General features: G+C 50.4%; 1 non-coding gene across 1 annotated transcript; it reads right to left on the bottom strand.

Annotated features, from left to right (window-relative positions):
* Positions 1–436: 436 nt before the first annotated feature.
* On the bottom strand, positions 437–509 carry TRNAF-GAA. The gene has a single exon. It is a non-coding gene; the product is annotated as a tRNA-Phe (tRNA).
* Positions 510–21,752: the final 21,243 nt, after the last annotated feature.

Genomic DNA, 21,752 nt, shown 5'->3' with positions numbered 1-21,752 from the left:
CTGAGGGGAGACGAGAGGACACCCAGCGGTGGAGACAGTAAGGCCTCAGACACGCCGCTCCTGCCGTTTCGATAGGGCTCTCTGTCATGTTCTCCCATCTTGTTAGTAAAAGAGAGGACAGTAATTTAGTCCTTTATTGACAGTGCGGGATTCTTATCCAGGTTGCTGTTCTAGTTTTAGTCACTAACGCCAGGCTCCTCTGTCCATGGGATTTCTCAGGCAAGAATACTGGAATGGGGTGCCATTTCCTTCCTCAGGGGAACTTCCCGACCCAGGGATGGAACCCATCTTCTGTACTGGCAGGCCGATTCTTTACTGATAAGCCGCCAGGGAAGCACAAAGATAAAATTTTCGCGGAGTTTCAAGCATGTAAATGGAGATCAAGGAGGTCACTAGAATTGCTCCTTCTCCTGGATGTAAATTAAAACACTCAGTCTGCCGAAACCCGGGATTGAACCAGGGACCTTTAGATCTTCAGTCTAACGCTCTCCCAGCTGAGCTACTTCGGCTCCTCTCACCCATGTGAGCGAACTGGACTGTGATGCAGTGGTGATCTGGGGGCACATCGTCTGTCTGCACATCACCCTCTCTTCACCCGGGGGGGCACACTTATTCATGAGTGCAGGGGCTGATTCTGGGTCCTGATTTCTCAGCTGAGCACATCACACGTGACCCATTATCAGCGTCCAATTAATATTTGTGAGTGAATGTACAGGTGAGTGAGTGATGGGGTCCCCAGGAGGGGCTGCCCTGCCCCAGCCAGGACCTGGCCCGCCTCCTTGCTTTGCCCTCACCTCCATCTTCTGCTTCCTAGCTGTGTTCCAGAAGGTACTCCGGTTGCACTGTTTGTGTTCCAGAAGGATACCTTCTTCCATCTCTATCATACCCTCCTTTTCTCCCTGGAGCTCATGAGCACGCTAGAAGAAGCTAGAAGAAACCCCAAGAACACTGTTTCAAGGCTAGAGGGATCCTGAGGTCACTGGAGCAATACGAAAGATCTCCGTGGACCAAAAATCAACTCGAGATGAGAGGTTAGTCCCTGGCTTCGACTCCAGAGGAATACCACCTTACCACAAGCACCTCAAGAGGAGGCTTCTCTCAGCTCTAGGTATGTGAATGAGAAGCAGCTTCTGCCTCTCCTGTTACCCACCCGCTGCTGGACCCCACGTGAGGACCAAGATTTCCATCAGACTCCCCGCCGGGGGCTCCTGACCCTGGAGCTCACACGGGGTGTGCCCAGAGCCACCCCCAATATCTCTAACATGTGCTTCTTGGACTTTCACAGCATCAAAGCTGCCTTATTAAGAGGCTCATTGCTTGGGGTCCCACAACCACGGTTCCTGGTCTAGGTCTGTATTTGCATTTTCAATGAGTGCCCAGGCGAGGCCGTGTGGGTGCTGCTGGCTGGGGCCCTGGGTCAAAACCTCCGCTCTGATTGGCCCAGGGCCAGCGCTCACTCCTAGTTGCCTCCACCACGTCCACCCTCTGCATCTGCATCACTTCCGTGCGCTAGAACACGTGACCGCCTTACCCTGCACAAGGCAGAGCCCCTCTCTGTAAGTGTTCCCTGGCTACCTGCCGAGCTGCTCTGGAAGCTGAGGTGGCCCTCTCAGGCCCCATGGGGCCCGTGACCCAGAGCATGCCCCCTTGCTTTGCACCTCTCACAGCCCGCGGCTGGCCCAGCTCGCGCTGAGCGTGTGGACCTGGAGACTGACCGTGACTTCCTAAGGAGCTCGAGGCTGCGAGTCATCACCGCCAGCGCCTGCTGCTGCGCCTGGCAGCCTGGTTTCCGGGGAAATCCCTCTCACTGAGAAGGAGCCTGTCTCGGGTGGACCTCAGACCTCCCTGTGGCCTGCCTTGCAGAGGTCAGAGGATGTGGCTGGAGCCTCGGGTCCACAGAGAAGCCATCTGCGAATACAGGTGACCGGGAGAGGAGGCACTGAGGGTGCCCATAAACCCTGTCTCTGTCTGGGCCTCCAAGACCATCCCGGACACCCCACCTCTGGGTCCTGCAGCCTCCGCTGCCTGCAACAAAGGGACCAAGGCGACGGCAGCCATGGGAAGAAATGATGGAGCCCGTGATCTGCTCAGCCCTCCCGCCTCAGCTCCACCGAAGGGGCAGGAAGGGGCAGGGTGCTCCCCTCGCCTGGAGCCGGGTGCGCCCCTGGGGCCGGGGAGCAGAGGGATGCTCTGTGCTCCTCACCCAGCAGGGCCCGGGGTGGAGGGGGGGCTCCCCCGGGACAGGGAGCGGGGTGCTGGTGCTGCTTCCTGGAGATGAGATGTGGACCTTCTGGGGGGTCGGGGGACCCCAGAGGAGGGCTCCCAGGGGCAGAAGGAGAAGTGGGTCCCAGGATGGGGCATCTGCTGCAGGGGAGGCCCTGAGAACCTGACTGAGGCCACCTCGCTCCAAAAGGAAGCGTCTGAGCATCTGCCTAGCCCCGAAGACGTGGGCGCAGGGCAGGGTGCCAGCCGCTGAAGGCTTCGCCCCCTCGCCACAGAGAAGGAGCCCTGAAGGGTCCCACCAAGCCTAGTGAAAGACAGGTGAGTCAGGGAGAAGCCTCCAGGTCCCCTCTCCCAGGAGGGCTGGGGAGCCAGAACATCACCTTCGCGTGAAGTCTGGAGTTCTATACTCTAGACAGTATTGTAATCACGGGGCTGAGGCTGCCTTCGTGGCCATAGGTACCTGCTGAGACTTCATCCAGGTCCCAGGAAAGAGCCAGCCCTGAGTGGGGCTTCTGGGACCCCGTGGAGAGAAGCCAGTCCTTGGGGGGACAGTGGCCTGTGAGGTCCAGCTCCTCTCTATACCAAGTGTGTTTATCTGTCTATAGCGTCTCCACCACCGCTTGCATCCCATGTTGAGAAGTAGACTTTTTTCTTAGATAATCAAAGCTCACATTCTTGTGCATTTTATGCCACCCCAGTAACTGTGCTAGTCCTCAGTTCATTCAAATGAACTGTACACGTGCTAATTCAGTCCTCAAGCAACCCTATGAGGTGTCATCATCTATTTTACAGCAAAGGGATCTGGGTGGTGATTATTCACCACTTGCACAGGTTAGGGGATGGCTTGGCAGTGGTTAGAACCCAGACAGCAGCAACGGTTCTCAGCCAGGCGTGGGCTTTTGCCTCCCTGGAGGTCAAAGGCTGCAGTCCGTGGGGTCGCAGAGTCGGACACGACTTGGCGACAGTGATAACTGCACGTCAGTGGCCAGAGTCTGAAGACGCCCGAGGTTCCCGTCCACGCCCACGGTACGTGCTCCGTGCACCTGGGGCTCCAGGCCAGGCCGTGACATCCCACAGCACACGGGACAGCCAAGAACCACCCCCGCCCAGCCCAAACCCATAGTGCCGGGGCTGAGAAAACTCCTTCTAGTAGTTGTCTGCCAGATGCAAATGGCTGAATTTTCCTGATGGTATAACATTATCAAATAGATCAGTCTATTCTGGAAAGCCAACATTAGAATACACAAGTTACCTGAAACAACAACATTGCCAGAGACAGTGCTGGTTAATCTTGTCTATAAATGTTCAGGTGGGTGCCTCTGTGGACACACATATGCACACCCATGCATACACACACACTTGTGCACACACACATTGGGTTTTCATGGAGTCTTTCTTTCTTCAGCTTACTCTTTTTTTGAAAATGGAATTGTGTTATAGTTGCGGACCCTTCAGATTTTTACTTAACCATCCACTACACTAAAAATACACAATATGGACTTCTTTCCATGTCAGTAGAGACGTATCAGGGCAGCTTCCCAGCTGGCTTATATGGTAAAGAATCTGCCTGCAATGCAGGAGACCTGGGTTTGATCCCTGGGTTGGGAAGATCCCCTGGAGGAGGGCATGGCAACCCACTCCAGTATTCTTGCCTGCAGAATCCCATGGACAGAGGAGCCTGGTGGGTTACAGTCCATGGGGTCACAAAGAGTCAGACACAACTGAGCAACTGAACGTGCATGCACGCAAACACAGATCGGAGATGACATGTTCTCGAGGAGGTCATTCTGCCTCACAGTGGGAGTGTGTTGGAAATTTTTGTGGGGGCTTTTTGTTTGGGGACGGGGCTCTGGGCCTTTAGTGGGTGGTGGTCCAGGGGTGCTGAGCATCCTATATTATGCAAGGCAATGCCCCACATGGAGATGAATCCCTCATAATTTTGAAATATCCCACCAGTAACTCATGTGGTTGAAAAGCATATTTAGAATAATCCAAGATCCAAAATTCATTTTAATTTAGATACAATCAATTTTTTCTTGGTTTCAGCAGGACTCCGTTTTACAGGAGTATGAGGGGGTGGTGGGCGTGGCTTGTACCTCGCCGTGTTCATCTTGGGAAACCTCGTCATGAATAGAAATGCAGCCGGGAGACCTGGACTCCTGGTGCCCGCCGCGGAGGATCTGCCCCTGCGCCTGGGTCACTGGAGGGGATCCCTCAGGGGCCGACCTTGACATTCCCCACGTCTCCGCGGGGCACCCACGCCTGTGCGTTTACATATTGAAACATTTCATTGCCGATTCTTCTCCCTTTATTTCTCTTTCACGTTACAGTTAAGGTAATATATTGATTCTTTACACTTGCCTGTGTCATTATATTGTGTCATTGTGTCATTATATTGATTTTTAAAAAGTCATGTGTGTAGGTTATATTATCTATGAATTTCATTTCAGGATGGTAAGGGGAGTGTTATAAACATTTGTTATAGAAAAGAGGCATTTGGGTCTGACATTTATTATAGAAAGGAGGCCTTTAGGTCTGACCGACCTGAAAATCCCTGATTTATCTCATTACACTTAATGTAGCCTCATGCTGGGCACACTTGTATCACAGTTTATTTAACTCATCTACCACTGATGGATATGGAAGTTCTTGGGTCATATAAGCAACACTCTGATAAACAGACATATTTATAAAAATATGTCTGGGCACTCATTGAATTATTTCCTTAGGGGAAAAAAATCATAGCAGTGGAATTGCTGAACCAGAGGTAAGCACATTTTCCATTTCAACATAGTTTGTCCGAATTATCCCACTAAGAGAGCAGGAGACACACGTGTGTGGGACTCCAGGAGGAGCAGGCTCATGAGGCAGCAGACGCCGTGCAGCGCGCTGCGTTCCGCCGGATTCCGCTCAGGCAGCAGCCGCGTCCTGGCAGCTGCGTGTCTGCGCCCGGCAGCGGTGCCAGGACCTCCACTAGGGCCAGGCCGCTGTGCAGAGAGGGTGTCCCTCCAGCCCAGCCGCTGCTCTGCAGTTAGCAAGCATCCTCTCATAAGCCCCTTTGGGTGGTCTGCATGGATGCTCCTGTGTGCAGCAATCATTCCAGACTCAGAAACCCAACTCAATTTCAAGTGACACTGGTTGATTTTTCGTGGCGTTTTTTCACTTGGACCTTGTTATGTGCCGAATTGCATTCTCTAAAAAACTCACATGTTGAAGCCCTGACCCCCAGGACCTCAGAATGTGACCTTATTGGGAAACAGGGCCACTGCAGATATCGTTAGTTCAGACGGCTCTCACTGGAGCCGTGCCGCCTCTTCTGACATGACCACTACCCGATAAAAGGGAGAGATGCTAGGGACTTCCCTGGTGGTCCAGTGGCTAAGACACCGAGCTCCCGATGCAGGGGGTCTGGGTTCGATCCCTGGTCAGGGAACTAGATCCCACATGCTGCACCTAGATGTGGCACAGCCAAATAAATAAAAGCATTTTTTAAAAAGGGAGCGATTTGCTTGCATGAACACACACACACACAGAGACACACACAAAGAGAGACACATGGAGGACATCACGTGAAGATGCAGGAAGGGACTGAGGCGTGCTTCCACTACCCAGGGGACACCAAGGATGCCCAGCAAACACCCAGCGGCTGGGGGAGGGCCTGGGGCAGCTTCCCCTCCCTGCTCTGGAGGAAGCAACCCCGCCAGAACCTCGATCTTGGACTCCCAGCCTACAGAGCTGTGAGACGGCCAGGTTCTGTCGCTGAAGCCCCCAGCGCCGTTTCCATAGCCTGAGAAAACGAATGCAGACATCTCAGCTTCAGTGACTGTCTGTCTCCTAAGGCCACTGCTCAGCAGAACTGTTGCATGATGAAGCCTGAGGCCATCTCAGGAGTCATCTGGTCCACCCCCTCCCCGCTCGGACACACAAACAATGAAAACCCAAACAAGCTGTAGGACTCGTCCAAAACCCGAGAGCGGGTTGGCAGCACCTCCTGCCTCCTGCTGCAGTTTTGGACTCCCGCGCCAGAGCTGTGAGCTGGGGCATTTCTGTCGGTCACGCCCTCTGTCTAAGCGCTCTGTCTCATTCGTGCTAGACCCAAGCCCCGGCTCACTTCCTGTCCGGGCCTCAGGAGGCCTAGTCACAGGCAGACTCATGGGGGTGGTGGTGGTTCCGTGTGTGTCTGGCCCTGCCTGGAGCACCGTGGCTGGTGCAAAGGAGATACTCGGGGAAGCTTCCCTGAATGGGATGAAGTATGAACGTTCACGCTGGGCTTCTCTGGAGGCCGTGAGTCAGGTCCGGGAGGTGCTCCAACAGCACCCCTTAGAGGAGGATAAGGCCTGGCCACAGGAAGCGTGCTGGTTACAGGTGGCATCAGTCTGGAAGGTAAGCATTGGGAACAGCAAAAGGACTCCGGGCCTGGTCTCTAAAATATGTTTGTGAATCCACAGCAGCTGCTCAGGCATCCTGCTGTGATGCCCTCCCCACCCAACACGGGGAACCACATGCAGAGCCTGACGCTCAGAGCAATTCCCCAAAGGAAAGGAGGGTGGTGACGGGCTGAAAACCTCACCTGTGTGCAGCTTGTTAACGCTGGGGCCGCCCAGTGAGAAGGCCCTGGCACCGAATGCAGTCTGAACCACGTTTCTCATCATGGACATTCAGGGCATCAGGTCAGGAGAGATGAGAGTGGGAGGAAGACAGACAGCCATGCGTGGTGCAATGCTGAGATATCTGTCTCTTAAATGTCTCCTCTTTCTTGGCTCTTCAGCATCCTGTTCTTGTTGTTCAGTCATGTCCAACTCTTTGCGACCCCATGGACTGTAGCACGCCAGACTTCTCTGCCCTTCACTATCTCCCAGAATTTGCTCAAACTCATGTCCATTGTGTCGATGATGCCATCCAACCATCTCGTCCTCTGTCATCCCCTTCTCTTCCTGCCTTCAATCTTTCCCAGCATCAGGGTCTTTTCCACTGAGTCAGTTCTTCGTATCAGGAGTTTCAGCTTCAGCATCAATCCTTTCAATGAATATTCAGAACTGATTTCCCTTACAATTGAGTGGTTTGACCTCCTTGCAATCCAAGAGACTCAAGAGTCTTCTCCAACACCACAGTTCAAAAGCATCAATTCTTCGGCGCTCAGCTTTCTTTATCGTCCAACTCTCACATCCATACATGACTACTGGAAAAACCATAGCTTTGACTGTACACACATTTGTCCAAAAAGTGATGTCTCCACTTTTCTATATGCTGTCTAGGTTTTTCATAACTTTTCTTCCAAGGAGAAAGCGTCTTTTAATTGCTTGGCTGCAGTCACCTGTGATTTTGGAGCCCAAGAAAATAAAATGTCACTGTTTTCATTGTTTCCCCATCTATTTGCCATGAAGTGATGGGACCAGATGCCATGATCTTAGTTTTTTGAATGTTGAGTTTTAGGCCAGCATTTTTACTCTCTTCTTTTACTCTCATCAACAGGCTCTTTAGTTCCTCTTCACTTTCTGCCATAAGGGTGGTATCATCTACATATCTGAGGTTGTTGATATTTCTAGACAGGTGCTGACATTAAAAACATTTTATGAATTAAACAAAGTTCCTAGGATTTAAAAAAAAAAATCACATGGCCACCAGCTTGCAAGCTCCAGCCCATAAGGTAAAGTATAAAGCCCATCAGCATGGCATCTGCCACCCTTCATGGTTTTGCCTATATTTTGCCTACAAAGGTCCATCTAGTCAAAGCAATGGTTTTTCCAGTAGTCATATGTGGATGTGAGAGCTGGACAATAAAAAAAGGCTGACTGCCAAAGAGCTGATGCCTTCAAACAGTGGTGCTGGAGAAGACTCTTGAGAGTCCCTTGGACTGCAAGGAGGTCAAACCAGTCAATCGTAAAGGTAATCAACTCTGAATATCATTGGAAGGACTGATGGTGAAGCATCACGTCCAACACTTTGGCTACCTGATGCCAAGAGTCGACTCACTGGAAAAGACCCTGATGCAGGAAAAGATTGAAGGCAGGAGGAGAAGGGGACAACAGTGGATGAGATGGTTGGATGGCATCACCGACTCGATGGACAGGAGTTTGAACAAACTCCGGGAGATGGTGAAGGACAGGGAAGCCTGGCGTGCTGCAGTCCACGGATCGCAAAGACTCAGAAACGACTGAGCAACTGAACAACAGAAATTCTTCTGCCCCGGCAGTCTTTCCTCCCCAAACCCCTACGCCCTCCAGTGGCTGCTCACGTTAATACAGAGGATGCGGAGGGGAGGAGACGGGGGTCCCCTGAAGCGGAGCCCACAGCGCAAGCTCGCCGCTTCTGGTGAGCGTGTTTTAGGGGGCGCTTAAGGAGATGAAGGGGCCCCAAGCCCCCCTCGGGCCCCCTCTTGGCTCACGGCGCCTCCAGGCCCTCTCCGCAGGTTCAGACAGCCTGTTTGCTCTCACGGGATGCTCTGCTGCGCGCTCATCCCCGCGGCAAACAAACTCGGCTTAGACCTCCCCGAAGACCCCGCGGAAGGAAGCCCGCCCTCGCGCTCGCGTGCCCGGCTGGCGTCCCCCCGCTGCGCGGTTCACCCGGCGGCGAGTTGGGCGCTTCCGGCGCCCGACGCCCCCACGTGAACTGGGGGCAGAGGGCGGTCACGTGGGACCTGGCTCGGGGCCTGCTCGCGCCGCCCTGCTGCTGCCTTTCGACCTCTCCAGCCATCCGCAGACCCCCAGACAGCCGGCAACGGCGTGCGGAGACAGAACCGAAAGGAGAGCAGAGGCTCCGGGCTCACAAGGCCCTCGGAGCCGCACCCCTTCCTCCGCACCTCCTAACCCGCTTCCTAACCCGGACCCCGCGCCCACCGCCGCGGGGGCGCAGGGGGCGCGCGGGGCGCGGGGCCGCGGGGGCTGGAGCGGGGCCGCTTTGTCCCGAGGCCCGGGCGCACCGTGTGCCCAAAGGGCAGCGGGATGCGGAGGCTCCGGTCCCGCCTGGGGAGCGGGCCTGGCCGCGGAGCGGCGGGCCTGCGGGCTGGGGGAGGAGGAGGGGGTGCGGGGGCGCCTCTAAACCGCAGCGGGATTTCTGCGAAGGAAGGGTCCTGGGAAAGGCCTTGCTCCGAGTGGATGAAACCGGCTTCTATTTTTGGCCCAAGCGACTGAACTGAAATGCCCGGCCTTGTGGGCAGCAGGCGGGTGGGCAGGGACACCCTCTGTCCACCTCCTGCCCAGGCAGAGAGCGGGAGGAGGCGCTAATCCCTGTGGTCCAGGCACCAGCTGCCCAAACCCACAGACCATGTCTCATCCCCAGGGGCCGGAGGTGAGCGGAGGAAGGAGTTCTGACCCCGAGTCTCACCTTCATCCTGGCCTGGATGGACCATGTCAGTCCTCAGGAAGGACGCGGGCCGGCGGGGGCGGAGGGGTAGCCCAGGGACCTGTCCTGGAATCACTGGCCTGGCGATGTTTCCTCTGGGACCGCAAGAAGTCTTTGGAAAATGTGCCTTTAACCAGAAAAGGGGTCTTATCACTTCGATATTTTAAAACCCTGGGGGAAGTGTTTTCTTTGTACCAAGACTTTAGGGGAGGAGGGGACATTGTTCCCTGTTTATTTTGCATTATTTTAATGTATTTTTATTTGCCTTACTTCAGTTAATCCTCATAACATCTTTGGGAGTGGGCAACTTTTTCAACTTCAGGAACTCCCGCGGGTGCCCAGCTGTTGTTGGTGAGATGCCCACCAAAACACACAACTCACACACACACTCACGCACACACACACACACTCTCACGCACACTCACACACATCCTCAGACACACACACATGCACACTCACACACATCCTTACACACACTCACACACGCACACTCACACAGACACACATCCTCAGACACAGACACATGCACACTCTCACACACACACATCCTTACACTCACACACACACACTCTCACACACACACTCACACACACCACATGCTCCTTTTCTTCAGGTGGGCAGACATTAATTCAAGCCGCTGCCTGGCAACCCTGGAGGAAGGAGGAGGGATGGGGCAGAGGTCTTGGAAAGCAGAGGAGAATGGTGGGGGGCCGGGGTGGGAGGCTGCTGCCTTGTCCCCTGGAGTGCTTCAGTCCCAGTAGAGTGTGAGGAGGGGTCCAAGGGCCCGGGGCCTACTGGATTTTACAAGAATTACTCAGAGAGTTGCTTCATTAAGGTGGAGAAGACTGTCTTCTTCACCTGTGTAGAAACAGCTCTGCTCTGGTGCCCCACAGGGCCGAGAGAGTCAAACGAATCCTGAAAAGCGCGCTTGCGTGGTCTGGTAATCCGGTGATGGGCGGGAAGGGTGCAGAAGAGGCAACGGGGCAGGTAACTGGCTGACAGACTGGTTCCGGGCGGGTGAGCCGCCCTCCAGGGACTCACAGAAGCACTGGGGGACAGTGTGAGGGGCTAGACCTGGCGGGCTCAGGCAACTGCAATTGTCATCAAAGGAAGTGTGATTTATATTAAAGACACAGGCCCAGGAGGTCAGCTGGGCACCTGGATCACACCACTATTATAAATAAAAAGAAACAGATTCAAAGAAATTCAACACTTTTTAATAAATTTCACATAAAAGCAGACAAATGGAGAGCAGCCAGGATATGAAAACGGCTCTTGCTTAAACTTTGGGAGAACACGGGAGTGCAAAAACCAAGAACCTCTCATTTTCATCACAAATCCACCTGTTCTCTTGTGGCAAGTTGGGCAGTGCTTTGAATGTGTGTCTTTTGCCTTGGCTTTTCCATCACTAAAACAGAATCTGGTTGAATGAGTAAACATACAGTTAAGTTTGACTGGTAAAAGAAGATCGTTCATTTACAAAGATAAAGCATTCTATTTTTAAAGTACCTGGAGGAAATAGGAGCCGTTGCAGAAAAACCTAATAGTTGTTGGTTATGTGAACTAACTGTTGAAGTTTGTGGTTTGTTTTGGGTTTTAAGAGTAACACTGTGGAAGACTAAATAATGTTACGATGGCAATACTCCTCAAGTTGGTCTACACATTCAACACAATCCTTTTGAAAATCCCAGCTGCCGTTTTTTTTTTGCATAAATTGACAAATAGATTCTAAATTCATATATAAATACAAGGGACTCAAAATAGCCAACACAATCTTGGAAAAGATCAGAGTTGGAAGACAGATTCCCTATTTCATGACTCACGACACGTCTACGCTGATCGAGATCATGTGTACTGACATAAGGATGGACATATGTTGAGAGTTCAGGAGTAAATTCATGTATTTATAGGTAACTGATTCTCACCAAGGGTGCCAAGACAATCCACTATTTTGTGGAAAAAATAGTCTTTTCAACAAGTGGTGCTGGGATAACTAGATCTCCACATGCAGAAGAACGAAATTGGACCTGTACCTCATACCATACACAAGTTGACCTGAAATGAATCCGAGACGTAAGTCCTAGAAGAAGACAGGAGTAAATCTTTGTGATCTTGGGTTAAACGTGACACCGACAGCACAAACAGCACAAGAAAAAACAAACAAATCAAACTTCATTAAAATGTAAAACATTTGTCCTTCAAAAGGTACCACCAAGAAAGTGAGAAGACAACCTGCAAAGTGAGAAAGATATTTGCAGATCTATATGATAAGAGTCTAGTACCCAGAATATATAAAGAACTCTTACAAATCAATGATAAAAAAACAACCAAATTTTTGAATGCACAGAGGATTTGAATATACATTTCTTTAAAGATACGCAGATGGCCAATAAGCACATGAAGAGATGTTCTACACCACTAATCATTCAGTTCAGTTCAGTCGCTCAGTTGTGTCCGACTCTTTGCGACCCCATGAATCGCAGCATGCCAGGCCTCCCTGTCCATCACCAACTCCCGGAGTTTAATCAAACCCATGTCCATCGAGTCGGTGATGCCATCCAGCCATCTCATCCTCTGTCGTCCCCTTCTCCTCTTGCCCCCAATCCCTCCCAGCATCAGGGGCTTTTCCAATGAGTCAACTCTTCGCATGAGGTGGCCAAAGTATTGGAGTTTCAGCTTCAGCATCACTCCTTCCAATGTACAGCCAGGACTTATCTCCTTCAGGATGGACTGGCTGGATCTCCTTGCAGTCCAAGGGACTCTCAAGAGTCTTCTCCAACACCACAGTTCAAAAGCATCAATTCTTCGGCGCTCAGCTTTCATTATAGTCCAACTCTCACATCCATACATGACCACTGGAAAAACTATAGCCTTGACCAGACGGACCTTTGTTGGCAAAGTAATGTCTCTGCTTTTTAATATGCTATCTAGTTTGGTCATAACTTTCCTTCTAAGGAGTAAGTGTCTTTTAATTTCATGGCTGCAATCACCATCTGCAGTGATTTTGGAGCCCGAAGAAATAAAGTCAGCCACTGTTTCCACTGTTTCCCCATCTATTTCCCGTGAAGTGATGGGACCAGATGCCATGATCTTAGTTTTCTGAATGTTGAGCTTTAAGCCAACTTTTTCACTTTCCTCTTTCACTTTCAAGAGGCTCTTTAGTTCTTCACTTTCTGCCATAAGGGTAGTGTCATCTGCATATCTGAGGTTACTGATATTTCTCCTGGCAATCTTGATTCCAGCTTGTGTTTCTTCCAGCCCAGTGTTTCTCATGATGCACTCTGCATATAAGTTAAATAAGCAGGGTGACAATATACAGCCTTGACGTACTCCTTTTCCTATTTGGAACCAGTCTTTTGTTCCATGTCCAGCTCTAACTGTTGCTTCCTGACCTGCATACAGGTTTCTCAAGAGGTAGGTCAGGTGGTCTGGTATTTCCATCTCTTTCAGAATTTTCCACAGTTTATTGTGATCCACACAGTCAAAGGCTTTGGCATAGTCAATAAAGCAGAAATAGATGTTTTTCTGGAACCCTCTTGCTTTTTCGATGATCCAGTGGATGTTTCCCCATGGAAAAGAAATGCAAAAAAACGAAATAGCTGTCTGAGGAGGCCTTACAAATAGCTGTGAAAAGAAGAGAAGTGAAAAGCAAAGGAGAAAAGGAAAGATAGTCCCATTTGAATGCAGAGTTCCAAAGAATAGCAAGGAGAGATAAGAAAGCCTTCCTTAGCGATCAATGCAAAGAAATAGAGGAAAACAACAGAACAGAAAAACTAGAGATCTCTTCAAGAAAATTAGAGATACCAAGGGAACATTTCATGCAAAGGTGGGCTCGATAAAGGATAGAAATAGTATGGATCTAACAGAAGCAGAAGATACTAAGAAGAGGTGGCAAAAATACACAGAAGAACTGTACAAAAAAGATCTTCATGACCCAGATAATCACGATGGTGTGATCACTCAGCTAGAGCTACACATCCTGGAATGTGAAGTCAAGTGGGCCTTAGGAAGCATCACTACAAACAAAGCTAGTGGAGGTGATGGAATTCCAGTTGAGCTATTTCAAATCCTGAAAGATGATGCTGTGAAAGTGTTGCACTCAATATGCCAGCAAATTTGGAAAACTCAGCAGTGGCCACAGGACTAGAAAAGGTGAGTTTTCATTCCAATCCCAAAGAAAGGCAATGCCAAAGAATGTTCAAACGACTGCACAATTGCACTCATCTCACACACTAGCAAAGTAATGCTCAATATTCTACAAGCCAGGCTTCAGCAATATGTGAACCGTGAACTTCCAGATGTTCAAGCTGGTTTTAGAAAAGGCAGAGGAACCAGAGATCAAATTGCCAACATCCCCTGGATCATTGAAAAAGCAAGAGAGTTCCAGAAAAAACACTAATCATTAGGAAAATGCAAGTCAAAATCACCATGAGATCCCACTTCACAGCAACTAGGATGGCCAATAATAAAAAAGATGGACACACGACAAGCGTCAGGGAGGACGTGGGGACACTGGAACCTTTCGTGCCTTCTTATTTGCTCAGTCATGTCCAACTCTTTGTGACCCTGTGAAAATAGCCTACCAGGCTCCTCTGTCCTTGGGGTTCTCCAGGCAAGAATGCTGGAGTGGGTTGCCCTTTTCTCCTCCAGGGGATCTTTCTGACCCAGGGATTGAACCCACATTTCCTGTGTCTCCTGCAATGGAAGGGGGATTCTTTACCACTGAGCCACCTGGGAAGCCCTATACATCACCAGTGGGAATGAAAAACATGTTTCCCCTTTGGAATCCTGTTTGGCAGTTCTTTAATAAGTTAAGCTTGGAGTTACTTCCACTCCTAAGTATACACCCAAGAGAACTGAAAACATATGCACACAGTAACTTATATGCAAACGTCCACAGCAGCATTATTCATAAAAGCCAAAAAGTGGAAATAACCCAAATGTCCATCAGCTGATGAATGGATAAACACATGTGGTCTAGCCAAACAATGGAATATTGTTTAGCCATTAAAAAATGAGGTTCTGAATCATGCTACAACATGGATGAACCTGGAAAACATTACGCTAAGTAATAGAAGCCAGACACACTAGCACACACGTCCAGATTCCACTTATATGAAGTCTGGAGTCAGCAAATCTGTAGAGACAGAAAAGTTCATTAGTTGTTGCCAGGGGCTGGAGGAAGGAACAATGGAGGAGTGATTGCTAAACAGTGTGGGGTTTTTTGGGGTGATGAAAATGCTCTGGAGTTAGATATTTGTGATGGTTGCACAACTTTGTGATTATATTAAAGCAATTGAATTATATGCTTTAAAAGAGCGAATTTAATGTATGTTAATTATAGCTCATTTTTTTTTTTTAATGTTCAGTTGTGGGTAAAAAAAATAGATAAGAAAGACTAACACTCAAGAAGTATGGCCTGGCAGTGCAGCCATCAGCTCATGAGACATGAGCCCTGACTCTCCCAAGAAAAGGGGCTGACCAGACCCTCAAAGAGAGAGAACTGAAGTTAGGATCACCCCCCCACCCCTCGCACTCCTCTCCCTAGAGTGGGTACAGTTGACTGGATTTCCCGTCAGTCTCCTTCAGAAATCTCAGCCACCCTCCCCCGGGCCTCTTGTAGCCCATATCACATTATGGACGGCCCCAGACTGTTACCTTCCAGATACCAGCCTGTGTCTAATACGTGCAACGGTTTCCACATATTCCCCAAGTCTGAACTCTGAATGGCCTTTAAAGAATTCAGACTGCAAAGGAAGCAAGGCAGAACTTACAGGTATGGCCTTTGCAGCATTTTTTGTAACCCTGAAAAGCTGGCAACAGCTAACTACCCAACAATAAGGAATGGGGTAGAAAAATCACGGTGCATCCTTACCGTGGAACATTATGGAACTCCTGAAAATAGTGTCTAATAAACAATTTGTAGTGACATGGGGAAATGCCTATGATAATGGCAAGCAAAAAATGCGAGAGACGTGATTGTATGGGGATCATTTTCTCAACCGTGATAGAAATACACGTAAGAAATGCACCATACTGTTAACAATGGTCATCTTCAGTGGGTGAATATCTTCTGTCTACATTTTCTTTTAAGGCTGTGCACAGTAAGTATGTGCTGTTCTTGTTATTTAACAACTCATTTGGGATGAAATCCAGTGGCAAAATAGAACAGAATTTTGACACAGCCTGGGATGAGCCATAGGGGTTGGGCAGGAAGATGCAGTTGGTCTCACGGCCTCTCTGCAGCGTCCACTGGCAGAAGCCAAAGGGGGAGGCGTGGCATCACCTTGGACATCAGCCGTGCCCACCGCAGGGCTTGAGGTGGTGGCTGGTGCTTCCTGACCCCTTCTGCTCGGGGAGCCTGGCCGCAGGGCTGACCTGAGACAGGAAACCTGTGGATCGAGTGCCACAAGCTCTGTGACTGGGCTGATTATCGACAATGACGATCAGGGCCTTTAGAGTTTCTCTGGTGGCTTCCTGCACATTATTTCTTTCGATTCTCGAACAACTGAAATAAGGCCCACGATGACCTCCTGGTGTGTTTGTAAATGAAATACGAGACGCAGTAGCAGATAACCCTGGTTTCTCGGTGGCTCAGCACAACAGAAGTTGGTTCCCGGTTCGCCTAGCAGTCACACCCACAGACCACTTCTGGCGTGGCGGCCTCTCACGTGGCATTTCAGCACCCGGGTCCTGGCCTCTGTGGCCTCCCTTCTACAGTATGCTCTGAGCTTTCTCCCCGCCGGCAGGTAGGGAAAGCGAGCGTGGAAGCCCGAGACGGGCCTGGACATGGCCTTCGTGCCTTCCATGAACATCCCATCGGCCAGAATCCGTCCCAGGGCCCCCCCTAGCTTCCCCTGGGTGCCCAGGGGGGAGGAAATGATTCAAAGAAGACCTAGAATGTCTGCCAGAGACTTGAGCGCGAGCAGGCCTTGGTTGGAGTTCAGGCAGCTGACCAGAGGCAGAGCCTGTGGTCCCGCCCTCCCCCAGGGCCTCCGAGTCCTCCCCTCGGGGATGTTCTCTGGTCTCCTGCTACCAGCGTCCCTGCAGGGCATCAGTGCTGGAATGACCACCAGGAAGGGTGAGAGAGTCTGATGAGAGCATTGATGGGAAATAAGTCTCAGCCTTTCCAGCTCCATCAGTCATCCGCCTGCCGTGTTTCCTTTCCAGGTTTGCTCTTCCCTTAAACATCAAAAGGGAAGCAGACACCCACTTGAAGGCAGTTCGTTCCCGTGCTTAGGGACCACGCTGTCATTTATAGGTTTGCTTCTGCAAGAGCAGCACTTCAGAGGCTCTTTCAGACCATCTAGGGCCTCTCCCCGCCAGAGGGCTGGGCTGCCACCAGGTGGAGGGCCGTCCTCAGCCCCGCCCCCTGCTCTGAAGGTTCACTTCCCCAGGAAGGTCTTCATTAAAAAAGCCTGAGTAGCAGCATGAACTTGGTTGGCTACTCACCATCATTAAACAAAGGGTCTATGATTCAAACGTGCTTTAAAGAAATGCAGGTACCTGGGCATACTTATTCACAAACATTTATTAAAAGAAATGAGAAGGGATCTAATTAACATCATCTCGACACTTCAAACGGTTTCTTGTCTGACCATCGTGTGAACTCTGCTGAGCGGAGTTTCCTATACCGTGTTACGTAGCTGGAAGCTGGTACCTTGAGTGGTGAGTGAGGGGACCGGGCTTCGTCTCCTCTGCAACCTCGTGTTCCTGGCTTGTAATCTCCTTGAGCCCATTTCCTTGTCTGCAAAGTGAAGGAGTAAAAATTAGTCAGTTAATAATGCCTACTTTTAAGAGTTAGGGAAAATTGAACGGGTTAAATAAATTCCCTGATGGTTCAGTGGTAAAGAATCTGCATGCCAGGCAGAAGACCCATGTTCAATCCCTGGGTGAGGAAGATCTCCTGGAGAAGGGAATGGCAACCCACTGCAGTATCCTTGCCTGGGAAATCCCATGGACAGAGGAGCCTGGTAGGCTACCGTCCATGAGGTCACAAAAGACCTGAACACGACTGAGCGACTAATCCACAAACAGTAAATCCGTAGCATCTGAGATACACTTGTGACGACTACTTCACTTACAGATAAGGAAACGTGGGCACAGACAGTATTTTCTCAATGCCAGGCAGCCAGGAGTAATAAGGCTGGTGAGCCTCTGGGTTGAACGCCTGAATCTTCCTCTTCTGCCTTTATTTTCCAGGAAATGTGATGGATAAGGCACAGACACCAATGATGCACCAGCCCATAGTTCACAGTTAAAGAGTTCTTTCTATTTAATTCATAAAATATCTCAATCACTGTCTAGTCAAACTCTGCTACTTTTAAAATCATTCTTTATTCCAGCTTCTTGAATTAAAAGCATCTCTCATTTCTCTTCACTCTTTCTCACCCAGGATGAATACTCAGGTGGGCATTCTGGAATTTCCAGAGCCATCTCCTTAAAATGCAGTAAGAATTTATCACCGTCTCCAGCCCCCTCACGAACAGGACTGGTGGAGAGCGGGATGAAGAGGGACGGACCTGCCTCCTGGCGTCCTGAGACCCAAGGACTGGTCCACCCCGTGGCTGTTGTATCCTCACAGTTTATTCTCTGAGTCTTGAGTTCCTCAGTCATAAACTGGAGATACCTCTTACCTCACAAGCCCATAGGATCAGATGGAGTGTTAGTCACTCAGTCTTTACAACCCCATGGACTGTATCCCGCCAGGCTCCTCTGTCCACGGGAATTCCCAGGCAAGAATGCTGGAGTGGGTGGTCATTTCCTTCTCCAGGGGATCTTCCCAACCCAGGATTAAACCCACAGTTCCTACATCGGCAAATGGATTCTTTACCACTGTGCCGCCGCGGAGGCCCCCAGACGGAGTAAAGCTTGTTGCAAATTGTAAATTTCTGTGGGATTGTTTTTTTACTGCCGAAACCACCCATCCATCACCAGGCAGTTCAAATAAGAGACAGATCTCTTTCCCCTGGCAAGAATCATGACTAATATATTCCAGGATGCTTTGCATGTTCCCGACCTTAAAATAAAACTGCACCCGAACAGGAATGCAGACTCGGTCCTGCACCCCCCAGCTCTCACTGAGTGTCCTCTCTCAGCCGGGCGTCGAGCCCACTGCTCCGAGACGACAGATGGATGGCGTTAGTCCAGCCTCGGCTCCTTCACGGTCCAGTGCAAGAAGCCCGACGTTCGTGTAAAGTGGCTTATGCTCTACGAGGGGAACACCAACCCAAAAAAGCGTTAGAAAAGCTGAAAGAAGCAGGGGTTACTTTGAGTTTAGTGAAATCAGGAAAAACTTTTCAGAGGAGAAGATGCTTGAGTCTGAAAGGTTGGCCCACCTCTGGCAGGTGAAGGGAAGCACCTCAGAGCGGCTTGGAGGCAGGAGACGGCCGGACGTTTGCAGGGACCCGGGAGGAGCATTCTGACTTGGCTGGATCAAAGGTCCGTCAAGAGCAGAGGTGAGCGAGCTGGGAAGTCAGACCGATGACTGTTTTCCAGGAAAGAGGAAGAGGACCCGCCAGGGTTTCCGGAGGACCTGGAGTGGATGGAAACCAGAGGCAGGCAGAGCTTTTTGGAGGCCGCTACAGTGGTCCAGATGTGAGGACGGCAGCGCCAGGGACCAAGAGACCCTACGGGCGTGTTTAATAGAATCCACACGACTCATCTGAGTAATATAAAAGGTCTGGGAATCTACAAACTGGTAAGCAAGTCAGGATTTGTCTCAATGTTTCGAAAGCTCCACAGATTCAGCCATTTGACACATCTGCCTTAGACGTGTGCTGGGGGCTGAGGACACAGACTGGGGCGGGGGTGGGGGGTGGGCAAGGAGGTGGGCCCTAAACAGGTACCGCCGTCCAGAAATGAGGGACCAAGGAGCAGGGTGATGGGACAGTGTCCTGGTGGCAGGACTCTGCCGCTCAGGTAGGGAGGTGACACTGGGCGGAACTTTAAATGATGCGCATAAGAGCCAGGGCAGAGCTGGGCAAAGAGCCACCGACACAGCTTCGAACCCAAGTAACCATTTAGGGTATTCCCTTTGGGCGTCAAGACGCCAAGGCCCCAGATTTCCATTGTAGTCCCGGGGTTGAGCATCTGCCTGCTCGTGCCTGGGGCACAGATTCGATCCCGGGCCCAGGAAGGTTCCACATGCCGAGGGGCCACTCGGCCCTTGTGCGGCCACCCCTGAGCCCGTGAGCCACCACCAATGCGCCCACACACCTCAGGGCCCCGAGCTCTGCAAGTAGAGAGTAGCCCTCACTTGCTGCAACTAGAGAGAGGCTGCGTGCAGCAACCAAGACCCAGTCTCAAAAATAAATCTGTAAAAAGGCTCCAAGGCCCCTCTGAGGCCCCTAAACAGGGGACGGGCTCTTGTTTTCCATCCTGTGGATGCTTCACCTGTCTCTTGGGTTTAGTAGACTCTCAACCTCTAATTGCTGCTTTGTTCTCCCACAGTGGTTACAGGCCCGTTTCCCATCTCTTCTTCCAAATAGCTGACTTTTGGGTGTCTGGCTGGGTTCTTATTAAGTTTCTCCGAGAGACCAGCTTCATAGATAAGACGGAGCACCACACAGAAGTGTCCTAGAAGCTTCTAGACATTGGATAGTCAAGACTGGCCCATTGATACATGATAGGATCACTGTACTAGACCACTAGGCGATTTTCACAAAAAGGCGAATTTTTCAGTCCAAAAGGTGAGTCCACCCATCCGGTCTGACAAATGCTGTTTCTGTCTTGATTCCTTGTCTGAGACCATTTGCCAAAACCTCTTTCATGAATCAGTAGTTAATCTGAGGAGTTCCCAATCAATTCAGTAGTGCATTGGTTCCAGGCATAAGACATCAATTTGATTTGGTTATAAAATTTAATATTCTATAATTCACAGAGGATCTAATCCATGTACCATCTGGTTTTGGAAGAAAGACCTCTGGGAAAATGCAGGGTTTTGCAGGATGAACGTTTCTCATCTTCTTCCTGATGTCACTCCAAACCTTTCCATTCACACTGAAAGATGGTCATCTATTATAAGTGTATTCCCCCTTATTTCAAGAATGCTAAGCCTGTCCCACATGGCTTACTTGGACATGTTCACTTGGACTTGGATTCCCTCATCCTCTTGCCCTGACTAATCGTCTCAAACCACATCAGGTGTTCCCTGCTCCGTAGTCGAGGGCTGTGAGTGAATACACCCTGCATACTATAACCTGGTTGATCTCCCTAAACCTCCGTTTTAGCTCTTGTAACCTGGTGGTGGTTGGTGGCGGTGGTTTAGTCGCTAAGTCATGTCCAACTCTTGTGACCCCATAGACTAGAGCCCGCCAGGCTCCTCTGTCCACGGGATTTCCCAGGCATGAATACTGGAGTGGGTTGCCATTTCCTACTCCAAGGGATCTTCTGGATTGAACCCATGTCTCCTGTGCTGCAGGCGGTCTCCAGCACTGCAGGCAGATTCTTTGCTGTCTGAGACACCAGGAAAGCCCCTAACTCCTCTTTTGTTGTCTCCCTTTGTTCTCATGCACAAAATCATTTAAGCCCACAGAGGTGATTTGTCCAAAACCCTACCGAGTGCATCCTGCTCAAATATTGAGCAGCCCAGCACCCACCACTGTATATCGTAAGGACCGTTGAACGTCCACGTGGCCTCTCTGCCTGGCTGTCCAGCCTCTTCCCCTCTCCTGTCTCAGCCATCATGTCCAGTGGAGCTAGGGTGTCATGAGTTCTCTGAGCCTGTCGTGATCCAGAGGGCCTTACCTGGCCTCCTTGGATCAGCCCCACGAGTCATGGGTAGGCTTCAGGGAGACTGACTACCGCAGGAAGACACATGAGGAATTTGTATTATGTGCTTATGTGAGTCTGTCTGGGTAAGAATCCAGAGTTTTCATCAGCTTCTCAAAAAAGTCAGTGGTGCCTCCCCTCCAACAAAAAAGTGTTAAAGTTCATTTTACACACGGGTTTCCTTCCTCCAAGTGTCCCGTCCGCCCCTCCTGACCGGTGATGTAACGTTGCTTTGTCATTTCTCTTCAGAACTTAAAACCAAGTACTGACATCAGAACTCAGATATCCCTTCCCACAGTGGCTTACTGTTCTCTTCTTTCCAAGTGTTCATTCAAAGGGGAGAAGCCAGAATATTCCTAGGGTGGCCTTTACGTATGCACCTAATATGTGAGAACCTATTCCAGCTGATCGCACAC

This window comes from Cervus canadensis, chromosome 28 (genome assembly GCF_019320065.1).
Source record: "Cervus canadensis isolate Bull #8, Minnesota chromosome 28, ASM1932006v1, whole genome shotgun sequence".
In the NCBI taxonomy this organism is placed as follows: Eukaryota; Metazoa; Chordata; class Mammalia; order Artiodactyla; family Cervidae; genus Cervus; species Cervus canadensis.
This window is presented reverse-complemented; position numbering and strand designations above follow the sequence as displayed.